Genomic DNA, 17,219 nt, shown 5'->3' on the forward strand with positions numbered 1-17,219 from the left:
CACACCACCACCTTTTTAAAATCATGCCATTGTGTGATGGAACTTAATTTCAGTCTTTTTTCCTATTGATGAGAGTTTCAGGGGACTGTTTAGTGTCGTGTGCTGTCCATGTATATTGTGGTGTACATGACAACACTTGTACGGCACATCACTTTAGGACAGTTCTTGCTACTTTGACTGGATTGGTTGGTAGTTTGCAATTAAGAATGTTAATGTAGTACATGTGTTGTTTACAATCATACATAAAATGTTAATTTTTTTTCCAATGCAGTATATTACACTGTATTTTGCACTGTGTAGAATTTTAGGAATGTTGTTGTTACTTGTTCAGTGGTCTGTGTGAGCAGCAGTATTTTGAGAGATGTTAAGCTCAGATCAACAGTTTTCTTATAACTTAAATTGCCCCATTACATGAAGTGCTGTGTTGTTACCACATCATAGCAGGCTATTTTTTATTCTGCTCTACTGTTCAACTATCTTTGTATGTGGCATTTGAAGTAGTGTTGAAATGCTAATGAGAGAGAAAAAATGCAGCCATAATGTTTCCTGTTTTTGTAGATGTATTATTACATGTTTTGGCACAGTTACCAAACTCTTTCTGTGAGTAACATTTTTTTTTAATAATCGGTATGCTGATTGGTGTTTCTACTTAGGATCTGCAGTTTTGAATAACCAAAGGTGATTGAGTTATCCCTGCCTTCATAGTTTAGATGCATTCTGCCCATCTGTTTTAACAAACTTTCTTAATTCTGCATTGAGATGTAATTATACATAGGGACTAAATGATGTCTAGAATATTTTATATACGTGATGTTAGAAAGCTTTAAATTAATCACAGGACAACTGGAGCTGACTGTTGCAAGACTTTGTGTTAGCAGGTAGTTAGGATCCTGATATACAGAGCTTTTTAAAATGCACTTTTTCAAGTGTAGATGTGCATGCACATTATATGGTGTATGCATAAAATTTCTCTCCCCATGGAAAAATCACTGCTTTTGAATTAATAATTTATATTAACTTCCCTGAACATACTATTGTTACTTATTTTAATGGCTTGTAGTATATTTTAGTAGTTAACTACATTATAGTAACAGCACGTTATTTAGCTTAGTGAAGTGCAGTCTGAGCTGCACAACTTTGTACGTTCCTCATTATAGCACTGTTGTATTAGTTATAACTATGGATTGTATCCTACCAAGAATGCCATACATCGGGGCAGTCTGTAAAGCTTCGGACTACTTCCTGCACGTTGTACATCTGCCTGTAGCACGTAAATACATGCTAGTGTAACAGGGACATATAGGTGCATCAAAACACAGAGCTTTCTTGACATTAATACACTTATGCTGACTTTTTTATTTTATTTCATTGTATTTTATTTTGAATTTAACTGGGGTAGAGCACTGATCCCGTTTGACCCATTTCAGTATTGGCCCAGGGAGAACACAGTGGATACATAACATATTCAGAGAGAATAACAAAAATGCTGTGTGTGTTTGTGTGTGTGTGTGTGTGTGTGTGTGTGTGTGTGTGTGTGTGTGTGTGTGTGTGTGTGTGTGTGTGTGTGTGTGTGTACATATATATATATATAGATATATATATCTATATATATATATATATATTATTTGCGGCTTTTCGGTTAGGGTCGCCAGAACTCCGGTCTGCTAATGATTGGCAGTAGATTTTGCATGCGAGTTGCCAGCGCTTGCCCAACCGTCAACGAAGGTATGCCCATTCACGCATGTCTCCACACAGAAGACGCTCTAGCTGAGAATCGAACAGAACAACGTCTTACTGTGAGGCGACAGCGCTACCGCAACACCACCACCGCAGTTTATATATTATAATATTAGTATTACATGCACATTGTTGGCTTGAGGGTATAAATGCAATAGATAAATGACATTATATACAGAGTAACTGAAAAAAAAACGTATAAACATGCATTAAATGTAGAGTGGCATCAGAGTTGGCATGTTGAAGGAATCACAATCAGAAATAGTTAGAGCAAGGTGTCAAGGTATGTAGACAAAAGAAGGTAATGAAGAGTTGAAGTTGTATGACCAGAGAGATAGCAGTTGCATTTTCCTAGAGACTTGAAATGTGATTTTATTTGTTCATAGGTAAGTACTAGACTATCTGCCCAAGGGGATCTGTAAGCCTAGCCAGAATGTGTTGGCTTTCGCTGCCTTCTTAGATTAGTTCCCTGTGCCTCTGCCCAGCAGAGCCATTAATTCCCTGTGCCTCTGCCCAGCAGAGCCACTGCAGTGATCCCTGGAATAAATTTTCTGTTTCCCATCAACTCAAGATTTCTGTTAGAGTGTTAGTGAGGGGCTCTGCCTAATGTTGCTTAGAATCCTGTTCCAAAGCATGGGGAGTTTCTGGGACAAGAATCTATTCCTCCAGCACGTCTTATTTATCATTGTGGTTAGGTTTAGATCCCTAGATCGTGTAGCTCTCTGGGATTTGTTTTTTTTAGGTGTAGCATGTCCATCAATTCTGGGTTGGACATGGTCTTGTACGTCAGGCAGAGATCACCTCTGAGTAAGCGGTATGCAGCTGAGTACAGCTGGAGTTTATTCAGTCGGGCCGTATAGGGCATCTGTTTGAGGCCAGTAATCCTCTTGGTAAGGTACTTCTGTGGTCTTTCCAGCTGTTGCAGGTGTCTTGTAAGGCACATGCCAAATGGGGCATTGTACTTCATGATGGGTCTGATGAGTGATGAGAAGAGGGGCATAATAACCTCTTTTGTTCTAGATGCAAACCCTTTTGTGATTAGGTGGGTCATATAGAAGGATTTTCTAACCACCTTGGCAGTATGATTATCAAAGGAGAGATTACTGTCTACTTGGGTCCCCAGATCCCTTATTACATTTTCTGTATTTAGGGGACTACCACGTATGTATGTGGTAGTTCGCGGGTACTTGTTTTTCTAAAGCGGATGACTGTGCACTTTTTGGCATTTAGCTTGAGGCCATTATTTTGACTCAGTGAGACCCTTCCAGAGGATGTTTGTATCAGTTGGAGAGTCGGTTATGGCCCACAGTTTGCAGTCATCTGCGAACTTGGTTAGCCATAGTCTTCCTGTGCTTGCCTGTACCTCTGAGAAGTATATACATAACAGGAGGGGTCCCAGGACTGAGCCCTGGGGGACACCACTTGTAACCGGTTTAGAGTCGGACTTAGAGCCTGCAACTCTCACCGTGTGGGTTCTATCTGTGAGCCAACTGGCAACCCATCTTGTGACGTAGGGGTTTATGTTCAGGCTGATGAGCTTGTCTATAGTACCAGAATGGGGAGTGGTGTCAAAAGGCTTTGCGAGGTCTAGGTAGGCTGTGTGGACCTCCTTTCCCTCGTCTAAAGCCTTGGTAACTGTCTCAAAGAAGTCCACCAGGTTTAGGAGGCATGATCTGCCCTTAACGCCAAACTGGGTAGGGTCCAATGTTTGGAGGTTCCCAATGTCAATGTTAGAGTTCCATGATGATGCGCTCCATAGCCTTGCAGACAAGGCTAGTCAGGCTTATAGGGCGATAGTTCCCGTGGTCCATTGTGGATCCACCTTTGTGGAGTGGGATAACTGTTGCTGTGCGCCACTGTATGAGTACATAGCCTGTAGAGAGGCTGAGTTTGAACAGTTTGTTTAGATGAGGGGTTAGTTCATTTTGGAGCTCATGTAAGACACAGCCTAGGACACCGTCCGATCCTATTGAAGCTGTGTTTTTGGCTTTGGATAGGGCTGTTTTAACCTGTATGTCAGTGATTGGGCTGTACATTCTGGTATGGTTATGGGCCCTTTAGGGGGTGAAGGGGGGGGTAAAGTTTGCACTAAACCTGTCTGCCAGAATGTTGGCAATATCACTCAGTTCAGTGTATTTTGTGCCTTTCTGCACTAACTCAGAGCAGATCTGAGAGTTTCCACTTAGGTTCTTGACATAGCTAAAGATTGCTTTGTGGTTATCTTTGGAGTCCTTGGCAATTTTTCTTTCGAAGCTAGCCTTGGATGATTTTATGAGGGATCATAGTTTCTTGCTGATACTGATCCAGGGATGTCTTTTCTTCTTGGAATTTTGCTCTCTTCTGTACCAGTTTCGTCCTTCTGTTGTATAGCTTGTTTATGGCAGGGGTTCACCAGATTGGTTTCCTTTTCTTGGAGGAATGAGTCTTGGTTTTGCTTGGGATAGCACGATCCATGCGTTCTTGCAGGTGTTCATAGAGTACTTTTGTAAGGGATTCAGCAGCTTGGATAGTGTTGTCCTTTAGCATGGGGGCTGTGAACCTTTCCACCTCGGTCTTAAGTAACCTGAAGTTTGCTTTTGAAAAGTTTTTCCACAGTGGTTTCATTTATTGGGGGTTCATAGGTTCATAGGTTCATACTAGGCTATCTGCCCGAGGGCATTTACAAGCCTAGCCCATAGTTTTGTTTACGCCACCCCTTTAGTATGGGAACTATACCCATTATTTTGCTGTGCCTCTGTTGAGCAGTGACACTGAGGTAATCCCTGGGGTATATCTGCGATCTCCCATCCATTGGTCAAGATTTCTCTTGAACAAGGCCAGCGAGTGCTCTGCCTCACATATACCGGGATTTTATTCCACAGCATAGGGAGTCTTTGGGTGATGAATCTATCCCTCCAGCACGTCCTATTAATAGCCGTGTCGAGGTTTAAGTCTCCGCCCTTGTGGCTCTGACGGATCTAGATTTTTGAGGTGAAGCATATTCATCAAATCTGGGTTTGACATGGCCTTGTATGTTAGGCAAAGGTCACCTCTGAGCAAAGCGGTGCGACTGAATAGAGCTGGAGTTCTTTCAGTCGGGCAGCATAGGACAGATGTTTGAGACCCTTTATCCTTTTGGTGAGGAACTTTTGTGGCCTCTCCAGCTGCTGCAAGTGTCGGGTCAGATACATTCGAATGGGCGTTGTACTCAATCATTGGTCTGATGAGTGATGAGTATAGGAGACTATGACCTCCCTTGATCTAGATGAGAATCCCTTCATGATAAGGTGGGCAATGTAGAAGGTCTTCCTAACTACTTTAGCTACATGGGTGTCGAATGACAGACTACTATCAACCTGGGTCCCCAGGTCCCTGATAACTTCTTCTGTACTCAGTGGATTGCCACCTATTTGGTAGCTAGGGGTAACCTTGTTTTTCCCGAAGGGTATGACTATGCATTTTTGGCATTTAACTTTAGGCCATGGCTCTGGCACCAGTTATCCGTTTCTGTGAGACCCTTCTGAAGGATATCTGTGTCAGATGTGTTTTCTACTATGGCCCAGTTTGCAGTCATCTGCAAACTTTGTCCATAACCCTCCTGTGTTTGCTTGTACTTGGAAAAGTAGATGCCAAACACATAGAAATACTGAATAACCCCAATAGTTAAACCAGGTAAAGATGAAAAATTTTTGTACCTCTATAGACCCATATCATTGCTTAACATAGTTTATAAAATATTTATGGCAATATTTGCAAATAGAGTTAAACACTTTCTTCATAAATAATACATGAAGAGCAGACAGGCTTTTTAAAGGGAAGAAATACTTCTGATAATATTAAGAGTTATGACATTGATAGATTATACTAAATATAATAACAAAGATCTAACTTTAGTTTCATTAGATATCAGCAGTGCCTTTGATACTGTAAATTGGAGGTATTTAAAATTAGTTCTAGAAGAATACAATTTTCCCAGAGACCTTTATAAACCTAATTATGAAATTATATGAAAATTCATTGGCTTTTGTCAAATTAGGTTCATTCAGATTGGGACCTATTATAGTTAATAAAGGAACCAAACAAGGCTGCCTGTTGTCACCTCTACTATTTGCATTAGTAATTGAACCATTTGTGAATAATTAGGTCACAGGCTAGTATAAAAGGGAAATAACCAAAGACATAAATTCAAAACTACAGCTATTTGCCGACAATGTCCTTCTATCCTTATCTAACATAAACTACTCAATTCATTCCTTATTTAAAACCATGTCTCATTTCCAAAATGTATCGGGACTGCAATTTAACAATGATAAAACAAAAATACTATATATAAACCCTAAAACAAAAAATAAATTAGACAAAGTTTTCCAGGTATATGGTCTCAGAAATTGTTCTTAAATACTTAGGAGACTATATAACTTGAGATTTAGCTGATTTTATCAAACATAACTACACTGAAATATTAACATTGAGATGTTGATTAACAATTGGAATAAATACCTATTTACAATGGAGGACAGGTTATATCTAATTAAATCAGTCATCTTCCCTAAAATATTATACCTTATACAAGCGTTCTCTTTACCTCCTCCTAAAAAATAATACAAAAGTAAAACAAAATAATCCTGAATTTCTTATGGCATCATCTTAAACCCAAAATGGTATTAAATAACCATTTACCAGACTGGAAAAATGGAGGAACAAATCTCCCTGATATTGAGACATATGCTCAATCTGCTGTAATTAAAAATTTCACCCTGTGGCTTAATTCATCATATTCGTCAATTTGGAAATCATTACATGAAAAAAATATGTCTAGAAGTCTTGCAAAATCAAGCACAAGACTTCTTACTTGTTCTTCCTAACATTTTTTTACTGGACATTAAAATCACATCTGACTGAAAAGAAAAAGAAAAATATAATCCCTTCGACTTGCATTTAACTCGTACATTAACTTTATTAAAACAAATTTCTGATCCCAGTATTAAATCTTGGATTTTTCTGATTTTCCCAATAGCATACACACCGAATAAATTTGATACACTTCAATTAGACAAAATGGAAACCTTAAAAAATGCAGATTTAGTATACTGGTACCAATTCATGAAAAACAAATGATGTACTTCCAATCAATTATCTAACAGAAAAATATAATTTATCTACCAACACCTGGTTAACTTTACAATCTTTAAGAAATACACTAATTGTTGAGAGATGTGATGCAAACATTGGTTAGATTAAAAGTACCCACATTTATTAACTGTATTACTTTCATCACTAACCAACCGTACCGAGGAAGTGGGTATTTATCGCAAATCTATAAAATAATCAAATAAAACAAAATATATCACAAAAAATCTTATTGGAGTTATTTTGAAAAAATTAATAAACATCCACCACAAGATCAAGAAAAAAAACTTCTTAAATTGTCAAAACTTTCAGTATTATCTTCCCGTTGGCATTTGTTTACTTCGAGATTCCTACATAGAAGTTTTTACTCTCCACATAAAATACCTCTGATGTTTAACAAACAAAAACATTGCTGGAGATGTAACTTGAATGTAGAGGCTAATTGGGAGCATATTTACTATGATTGTATAAAACTAAAGTTTTATTGGTCTAATATTAATATCTTTTTTCAGACAGTATTGAATGACAATTTTGAGTTAACTAAATCACTGGTGGTGTTTAACTCACCAATACCTAACAGTGTTTCAAGAAATGGACAACCAGTAGTATGGACCTTATCCATAACCAGAAAGATAATTACAATAAATTGGAAAAAGCAAAATTCTCCACCATTTAAAGAATTTAAAAACCATACAATAACTGCTGGGCAGATGGATTTGAACACAATAAAGAAGAGAACCAACAGCACTACTTCATTCAAGAACTCCTGGGTAATAGTAATTGTTGCTTTGGGTAGAATGGACAAGCCATCTAACTAAACAGATATTATATACTATGTTATATATAACATTTTCAGATTTTTAGACACCTATGTGAATAGTTACTTTAGTTTTTTTTTCTCTCTCTTGATATTTATTATTGCAATTCTCTTCCATCTTTACCAGTTTAAAATTGCTCATTAATGTTTATTATTTGCATCATGATTTTCACTTTGTCATATGCAAGTTTTGACAGAATATTGTATTTTCATTTGTAAAATAATAAAAATATTAAAGAAAAAAATGTGTTTACCTGGGTCTCAGCAGGTAGTTGCCACTCACACAGCAATTAAGTCATACATAAATAAACAAGACAATATAAGAGTCATAACAGCTTTGCAGATCAACCAAGCAGCTCTGTGAGCTGTAGTATTAACCATCAGTCTTTTATAATACCAGATTATTTGATGGAAATTTAGTAGTAACTGACAGATGTCCTGTATCCTACAGTATTTAGGCCACAGTGGCATGTCTGCTCTTTTTTTCAGAAGCACGCATTCATTTAGGGGAAATAGGACTGGGATAATTTCCTATTCTAGAAAAATGCTATAATTACTATTTTGTCTAGCTGCATTGACAGAGGGCTAAAGATCTGACTGTGGTCCAAGTAACCCAGGTTCAGGGAGCGACTCAGACACCTTTTGGAACTGAATTTGGAGGAAGAAGGGAATGATGCAGTTCAGCCAGCTTGTCTCTCTCCTTTGGGATGATATGGGGGCACATGCCTTGGGAAGCACATTCCAGTGGTAAATTACTTGGTGAAGATTGGAGACTACATGGGTGCACTGGGAGCATGTGCTGTCTGAAGGGCTTGTATCACTTGCAGAAATGAGTGTCACTCTGTCACTGATGTCCACTGCACATTGAACCCTAGAGCAGGTTAGTGGGCATGTACATGTGTAAGTAGAAAACCCCAATCCTCCTCACAGATGATAGTGCCATTCTGTACATTCAGCCATTGCCCAAAGGGAATGAATCAGCCGTAAGACTTATCCTCAAGAGGAATGAGGAGGTCAGTAGAGAGACCTAGAGCATACACATGATGATTATGCAGAGGACAAGGGCAAAAACAACACACAAAAATAAATATAAATTACTTTTTTCAAGAACAGGCACCAAGAGACTCTGGCAGGGCCAAGACGTGGAACTCCTATTGTATTTTGTATGATTTTCTCTAGTTGCCTTGATTCAGTGGTGCGGTCTCTACTTGTAAATGGCCCAGACTGGTCTAGTTCTCTCCTCTCGGAGAAATGGCAGACCAGTTCGATCAGATGCTTCCTTTCCTGCCTAAAGAGAAAGTTCAGCATCCAACACTTCCTGAACCTTTGCATCATGGTTTGAAAAAGTTTGATACCTAGTAGAAAATTATTTTTCTCTCAAGAAGTAGGGAGGGTTTTAGGAGGCAAGAGCACTCACTACAAGAAATGTTGTTTTGTCAAAATGAAAGATTTTCCCGTTGGTGTAAGTAGTAGTAGTTTGGTGGCTGTAAATGAGCAAATTCTTAATGTTCTTTATTATCTTTCTCAGTTACCATTTGAGGGATCGTCTTTCTATTCCATTAACAAGCTCTGTTAATCAGCAAGTCTGATTTGGCAACTTATGTTACTGTCTAGCATTGTGGTAAAGATTTTCCATGGAGTTCTGACCATAATGCTGCTAAGATACGCATTCTTCCTAAATTGGACTTTAATGTTTTTTTTTTTTCGTAAGAATGCTAAAGCCTCCTTTTGAACTGACATTTTTCAGCTTTAGCTTCTCTAAAGTTGTTTTTGAGCTGACATTTTTCAGCATCTTTCAGGTTCTTGTTTTGGATGTCAGTATTCCTTGTGGCTCTTTCTGCAGCTGCGAGGGTTTGCACTGCAGATTTTTATGCCTTCAGAACCTCTCACTGTGTTTTACAAAGATTGTGTGGTACTAGCTGGCAGTCTTATGCTCCCATGTAGAGAATTGTAGTAAACATTTTATCAGTAAACTCTGTTAGTAATGCAAGGTTTACTCATGGATAATGAGTTATGTAAACACTGGTAGACCTGCATCACCCATAACCAAGACATGGTTTGTTGCTGCTGTCCAATAACCTTATTTAAAAGATGATATCCACACCACCACCTTTTTAAAATCATGCCATTGTGTGATGGAACTTAATTTCAGTCTTTTTTCCTATTGATGAGAGTTTCAGGGGACTGTTTAGTGTCGTGTGCTGTCCATGTATATTGTGGTGTACATGACACCACTTGTACGGCACATCACTTTAGGACAGTTCTTGCTACTTTGACTGGGTTGGTTGGTAGTTTGCAATTAAGAACGTTAATGTAGTACATGTGTTGTTTACAATCATACATAAAACGTTCATTTTTTTTCCAATGCAGTATATTGCACTGTATTTTGCATCGTGTAGAATTTTAGGAATGTTGTTGTTACTTGTTCAGTGGTCTGTGTGAGCAGCAGTATTTTGAGAGATGTTAAGCTCAGATCAACAGTTTTGTTATAACTTAAAATGCCCCATTACATGAAGTGCTGTGTTGTTACCACATCATAGCAGGCTATTTTTTATTCTGCTCTACTGTTCAGCTATCTTTGTATGTGGCATTTGAAGTAGTGTTGAAATGCTAATGAGAGAGAAAAAATGCAGCCATGTTTCCTGTTTTTGTAGCTGCATTATTACATGTTTTGGCACAGTTACCAAACTCTTTCTGTGAGTAACATTTTTTTTTAATAATCGGTATGCTGATTGGTGTTTCTACTTAGGATCTGCAGTTTTGAATAACCAAAGGTGATAGAGTTATCCCTGCCTTCATAGTTTAGATGCATTCTGCCCATCTGTTTTAACAAACTTTCTTAATTCTGCGTTGAGATGTAATTATACATAGGGACTAAATGATGTCTAGAATATTTTATATACGTGATGTTAGAAAGCTTTAAATTAATCACAGGACAACTGGAGCTGACTGTTGCAAGACTTTGTGTTGGCAGGTAGTTAGGATCCTGATGTACAGAGCTTTTTAAAATGCACTTTTTCAAGTGCAGCTGTGCATGCACATTATATGGTGTATGCATAAAATTTCTCTCCCCATGGAAAAATCACTGCTTTTGAATTAATAATTTATATTAACTTCCCTGAACATACTATTGTTACTTATTTTAATGGCTTGTAGTATATTTTAGTAGTTAACTACATTATAGTAACAGCACGTTATTTAGCTTAGTGAAGTGCAGTCTGAGCTGCACAACTTTGTACGTTCCTCATTATAGCACTGTTGTATTAGTTATAACTATGGATTGTACCCTACCAAGGATGCCATACATCGGGGCAGTCTGTAAAGCTTTGGACTACTTCCTCCACATTGTACACCTGCCTGTAGCACGTAAATACATGCTAGTGTAACAGGGACATATAGGTGCATCAAAACACAGAGCTTTCTTGACATTAATACACTTATGCTGACTTTTGTATTTTATTTCATTGTATTTTATTTTGAATTTAACTGGGGTAGAGCACTGATCCCGTTAGACCCATTTCAGTATTGGCCCAGGGAGAACACAGTGGATACATAACATATTCAGAGAGAATAACAAAAATGCTGTGTGTGTGTGTGTGTGTGTGTGTGTGTGTGTGTGTGTGTGTGTGTGTGTGTGTGTGTGTGTGTGTGTGTGTGTGTGTGTGTGTGTGTGTGTACATATATATATATATATATATATATATATATATATATATATATATTGCGTCTTTCGGCTTTTCCCGGTTAGGGGTCGCTAATGATTGGCAGTAGATTTTTGCATGCGAGTTGCCAGCTCGACGCCCAACCGTCAACGAAGGTATGCCCATTCACGCATGTCTCCACACAGAAGATGCTCTAGCTGAGAATCGAACAGGACAACGTCTTACTGTGAGGCGACAGCGCTACCGCAGCACCATCACCGCAGTTTATATATTATAATATTAGTATTACATGCACATTGTTGGCTTGAGGGTATAAATGCAATAGATAAATGACATTATATACAGAGTAACTGAAAAAAAACAGTATAAACATGCATTAAATGTAGAGTGGCATCAGAGTTGGCATGTTGAAGGAATCACAATCAAAAATAGTTGGAGCAAGGTGTCAAGGTATGTAGACAAAAGAAGGTAATGAAGAGTTGAAGTTGTATGACCAGAGAGATAGCAGTTGCATTTTCCTAGAGTCTTGAAATGTGATTTTATTTGTTCATAGGTAAGTACTAGACTATCTGCCCAGGGGGATCTTTAAGCCTAGCCAGAATGTGTTGGCTTTCGCTGCCTTCTTAGATTAGTTCCCTGTGCCTCTGTCCAGCAGAGCCATTAATTCCCTGTGCCTCTGCCCAGCAGAGCCACTGCAGTGATCCCGGAATAAATTTTCTGTTTCCCATCAACTCAAGATTTCTGTTAGAGTGTTAGTGAGGGGCTCTGCCTAATGTAGCTTAGAATCCTGTTCCAAAGCATGGGGAGTCTCTGGGACAGGAATCTATTCCTCCAGCACGTCCTATTTATCATTGTGGTTAGGTTTAGATCCCTAGATCGTGCAGCTCTCTGGGATTTGTTTTTTTTTTTAGGTGTAGCATGTCCATCAATTCCGGGGTGGACATGGTCTTGTACGTCAGGCAGAGATCACCTCTGAGTAAGCGGTATGCAGCTGAGTACAGCTGGAGTTTATTCAGTCGGGTCGTATAGGGCATCTGTTTGAGGCCAGTAATCCTCTTGGTAAGGTACTTCTGTGGTCTTTCCAGCTGTTGCAGGTGTCTTGTAAGGCACATCCCAAATGGGGCATTGTACTTCATGATGGGTCTAATGAGTGATGAGAAGAGGGGCATAATAACCTCTTTTGTTCTAGATGCAAACCCTTTTGTGATTAGGTGGGTCATATAGAAGGATTTTCTAACCACCTTGGCAGTATGATTATCAAAGGAGAGATTACTGTCTACTTGGGTCCCCAGATCCCTTATTACATTTTCTGTATTTAGGGGACTACCACGTATGTATGTGGTAGTTCGCGGGTACTTTGTTTTTTCTAAAGCGGATGACTGTGCACTTTTTGGCATTTAGCTTGAGGCCATTATTTTGACTGAGACCCTTCCAGAGGATGTTTACATCAGTTGGAGAGTCCATTATGGCCCACAGTATGCAGTCATCTGCGAACTTGGTTAGCCATAGTCCTCCTGTGCTTGCCTGTACCTCTGAGAAGTATATACATAACAGGATGGGGTCCCAGGACTGAGCCCTGGGGGACACCACTTGTAACCGGTTTAGAGTCGGACTTAGAGCCTGCAACTCTCACCGTGTGGGTTCTGTCTGTGAGCCAACTGGCAACCCATCTTGTGACGTAGGGGTTTATGTTCAGGCTGATAAGCTTGTCTATAGTACCAGAATGGGGAGTGGTGTCAAAAGGCTTTGCGAGGTCTAGGTAGGCTGTGTGGACCTCCTTTCCCTCGTCTAAAGCCTTGGTAACTGTCTCAAAGAAGTCCACGAGGTTTAGGAGGCATGATCTGCCCTTAACGCCAAACTGGGTAGGGTCCAATGTTTGGAGGTTCCCAATGTCACTGTTAGAGTTCCATGATGATGCGCTCCATAGCCTTGCAGACAAGGCTAGTCAGGCTTATAGGGCAATAGTTCCCGTGGTCCATTGTGGATCCACCTTTGTGGAGTGGGATAACTGTTGCTGTGCGCCACTGTATGAGTACATAGCCTGTAGAGAGGCTGAGTTTGAACAGTTTGTTTAGATGAGGGGTTAGTTCATTTTGGAGCTCATGTAAGACACAGCCTAGGACACCGTCCGATCCTATTGAAGCTGTGTTTTTGGCTTTGGATAGGGCTGTTTTAACCTGTATGTCAGTGATTGGGGCTGTACATTCTGGTATGGTTATGGGCCCTTTAGGGGGTGAAGTTTGCACTAAACCTGTCTGCCAGAATGTTGGCAATATCACTCAGTTCAGTGTATTTTGTGCCTTTCTGCACTAACTCAGAGCAGATCTGAGAGTTTCCACTTAGGTTCTTGACATAGCTAAAGATTGCTTTGTGGTTATCTTTGGAGTCCTTGGCAATTTTTCTTTCGAAGCTAGCCTTGGATGATTTTATGAGGGATCATAGTTTCTTGCTGATACTGATCCAGGGATGTCTTTTCTTCTTGGAATTTTGCTCTCTTCTGTACCAGTTTCGTCCTTCTGTTGTATAGCTTGTTTATGGCAGGGGTTCACCAGATTGGTTTCCTTTTCTTGGAGGAATGAGTCTTGGTTTTGCTTGGGATAGCACGATCCATGCGTTCTTGCAGGTGTTCATAGAGTACTTTTGTAAGGGATTCAGCAGCTTGGATAGTGTTGTCCTTTAGCATGGGGGCTGTGAACCTTTCCACCTCGGTCTTAAGTAACCTGAAGTTTGCTTTTGAAAAGTTTTTCCACAGTGGTTTCATTTATTGGGGGTTCATAGGTTCATAGGTTCATACTAGGCTATCTGCCCGAGGGCATTTACAAGCCTAGCCCATAGTTTTGTGGCTTACGCCACCCCTTTAGTATGGGGAACTATACCCATTATTTTGCTGTGCCTCTGTTGAGCAGTGACACTGAGGTAATCCCTGGGGTATATCTGCGATCTCCCATCCATTGGTCAAGATTTCTCTTGAACAAGGCCAGCGAGGTGCTCTGCCTCACATATACCGGGATTTTATTCCACAGCATAGGGAGTCTTTGGGTGATGAATCTATCCCTCCAGCACGTCCTATTAATAGCCGTGTCGAGGTTTAAGTCTCCCCCCCTTGTGGCTCTGACGGATCTAGATTTTTTGAGGTGAAGCATATTCATCAAATCTGGGTTTGACATGGCCTTGTATGTTAGGCAAAGGTCACCTCTGAGCAAGCGGTAAGCGACTGAATAGAGCTGGAGTTCTTTCAGTCGGGCAGCATAGGACAGATGTTTGAGACCCTTTATCCTTTTGGTGAGGAACTTTTGTGGCCTCTCCAGCTGCTGCAAGTGCCGGGTCAGATACATTCGAATGGGGCGTTGTACTCAATCATTGGTCTGATGAGTGATGAGTATACGGAGACTATGAGCACCCTTGATCTAGATGAGAATCCTTCATGATAAGGTGGGCAATGTAGAAGGTCTTCCTAACTACTTTAGCTACATGGGTGTCGAATGACAGACTACTATCAACCTGGGTCCCCAGGTCCCTGATAACTTCTTCTGTACTCAGTGGATTGCCACCTATTTGGTAGCTAGGGTAACCTTGTTTTTCCCGAAGGGTATGACTATGCATTTTTGGCATTTAACTTTAGGCCATGGCTCTGGCACCAGTTATCCGTTTCTGTGAGACCCTTCTGAAGGATATCTGTGTCAGATGTGTTTTCTACTATGGCCCAGTTTGCAGTCATCTGCAAACTTTGTCAGCCATAACCCTCCTGTGTTTGCTTGTACTTGGAAAAGTAGATGCCAAACAAGAGTGGGCCCAGGACTGAGCCCTGTGGTACACCACTTGTGACAGGCTTTGAGTCTGACATGGCGCCAGCAACTCTGACCCTGTGGGTTCTGTCACTCAGCCAGTTTGCAACCCATCTTGTGATGTATGGGTTAACATTTAAGCTGATGAGTTTTTCAATGATACCCGAGTGGGGTATTGTATCAAAGGCCTTCGCCAGATCGAGGTAGGCTGTATGGACTGCCTTTCCTCATCAATGGCTTTGGTGACTGTTTTCAAAAGTCAACCAAGTTTAGAAGGCATGATCTGCCTTTGACAAAGCCAAACTGGGATGGATCCAAAGTCTGCAAATTCCCTATGTCTTTATTTATGAGGTCCATTATGATCCTCTCCATGGCTTTGCAGATAAGGCTTGTCAAGCTAATGGGCGGTAATTTCCAGGGTCGGTGGAGGCACCCGCCTTTGTGAAGTGGGACCACAGTTGCAGTGCGCCACTCCTGGTGCGTATCCAGAGGTAAGACTATGATTAAACAGCTGTCCTAGCTGTGGGTTTAATTCCTCGTTGAGTTCGTGGAGCACATAGCCGGGACACCATCAGGTCCCATGGATGCTGTGTTTTGCTTTGGAGAGCAGTTCTCACTTGGGCGTTGGAGATGTTTGGGGACTGCAATCGCTTGGTATAGATATCTCTCCTTTTGGGGGAGAAGTTTGCACTGAACCTGTCAGCCAGTATGTTGGCAATGTCTGTAGGATCAGTAATCTTCACATCATTTTGAACTAGTTCTGAGCATATCTGGGAGTTTCCTCCCAGGTTTCTAACATAGCTAAAGAAGGCCTTATGATTGTCTTTTGAGTCTTTAGCTATTTTTCTCTCAAAATTTGCTTTGGATGATTTTATGAGAGCTCTTAGTTTTTACTTATAGTGATCAAGGGTGTCTTACCTTTTAAGGATTTTGCTCTATCTTGTAGTAGCTTCCTCCTTTTGTTGTAGAGTTTGTTTATGGCTGGGGTCCACCAGAGTGGACGCTTGCCTTTGGTACAAAGAGTCTTTGTTTTGCTTGGGATTGCCTTATCCATGCAGTCCTGCAGGTGCTGGTAGAAGGCATTTGTAAGTGATTCAGCTTGAGTACTGTTTTCCGTCGGCTCGGGGCCTTAAAGGAGACCACACTAGTCTTTAGAAGTGTGAAGTCGGCTTCGAGAAGTTCTTTACTGTGGTCTTTTTATTTCAGGTGGGGTGGGATGAGGACCTCCAGCGAGATTAGTTGTGATCTGATCTCACCAGTGAGGGGTATACTTCCGGTGTTGAACATTGTGCTCCCATGTTCGTGATGATGAGATCAAGTATGTTTTCTCCTCTTGTGGGGATGGTGACTAGTTGTTCCATGGCATTTGAGTTTATGAATTCCAGGAACTTTTGGGCTAGGGTGTTTGGGCTTGAGTAGTGTTCCCAGTCTATATTAGGGTAATTGAAGTCACCTAGTATGATGGTGTTTGGTGATACATTTATCCCCTCTAGTGTTTTCAGGAAGGCCATGTGAGGTTCCTGAGTTTGTGAGGGTGGCCTGTAACATGCTACAATTTGCAGAGCAGTCTTGCCTATGGTTAATTGCACCTGGATGGTCTCCGATGCATCGTCGCGTTGCCACCAGTCTTGAGGTGTGGGTGTCTTTGATGAATATGGATACCCCCTCCTTTCTTGGTATTGTCCGGATTTTGGGGCGGAGCATGATAAGAGGTAAAACCTGATAGTGCTGGGGTGCTCTCAGGAGCCTTGAACCAGGTTTCTGTCACTGCACAGACATCGATGTTCTCCATACTGAGAAGGGCCTCGAGTGCGTGCATTTTGAGATTTAGACTTCTGGCATTGAGCAGCATTACCCTTAGTTTTTCCTTTTTGTGTTCTAGGGTGGTAGGTTTAGAATTTGAGCCTGCCTAAAAAGGCACTATGGGGTGGCAAGAGCCTTTGCCAATATCCGAATCCCAGGGTGACAGGTGCAAGCCGCCCATGAAAGCGTGGCTTGTCCAGCATGTCATCCCAGGCAGACAGACATTGGATCCCCTTTGAATGACACCAGAGTTTAAGCCAATTGTTAAAGCTGATCATCTTATCTCTGTATTGTGGCATCATTCTT

At 40.7% G+C, this 17,219-nt stretch overlaps 1 protein-coding gene across 3 annotated transcripts in view; it reads left to right on the top strand.

Annotated features, from left to right (window-relative positions):
- The window catches only part of UBOX5 (U-box domain containing 5), a 664,864-nt gene that overhangs the window by 593,337 nt on the left and 54,308 nt on the right, over window positions 1–17,219 (top strand). The window lies entirely within an intron of this gene.

Source organism: Protopterus annectens, chromosome 2.part2 (genome assembly GCF_019279795.1).
Source record: "Protopterus annectens isolate FY-2018-M chromosome 2.part2, PAN1.0, whole genome shotgun sequence".
Classification (NCBI taxonomy): domain Eukaryota; kingdom Metazoa; phylum Chordata; order Ceratodontiformes; family Protopteridae; genus Protopterus; species Protopterus annectens.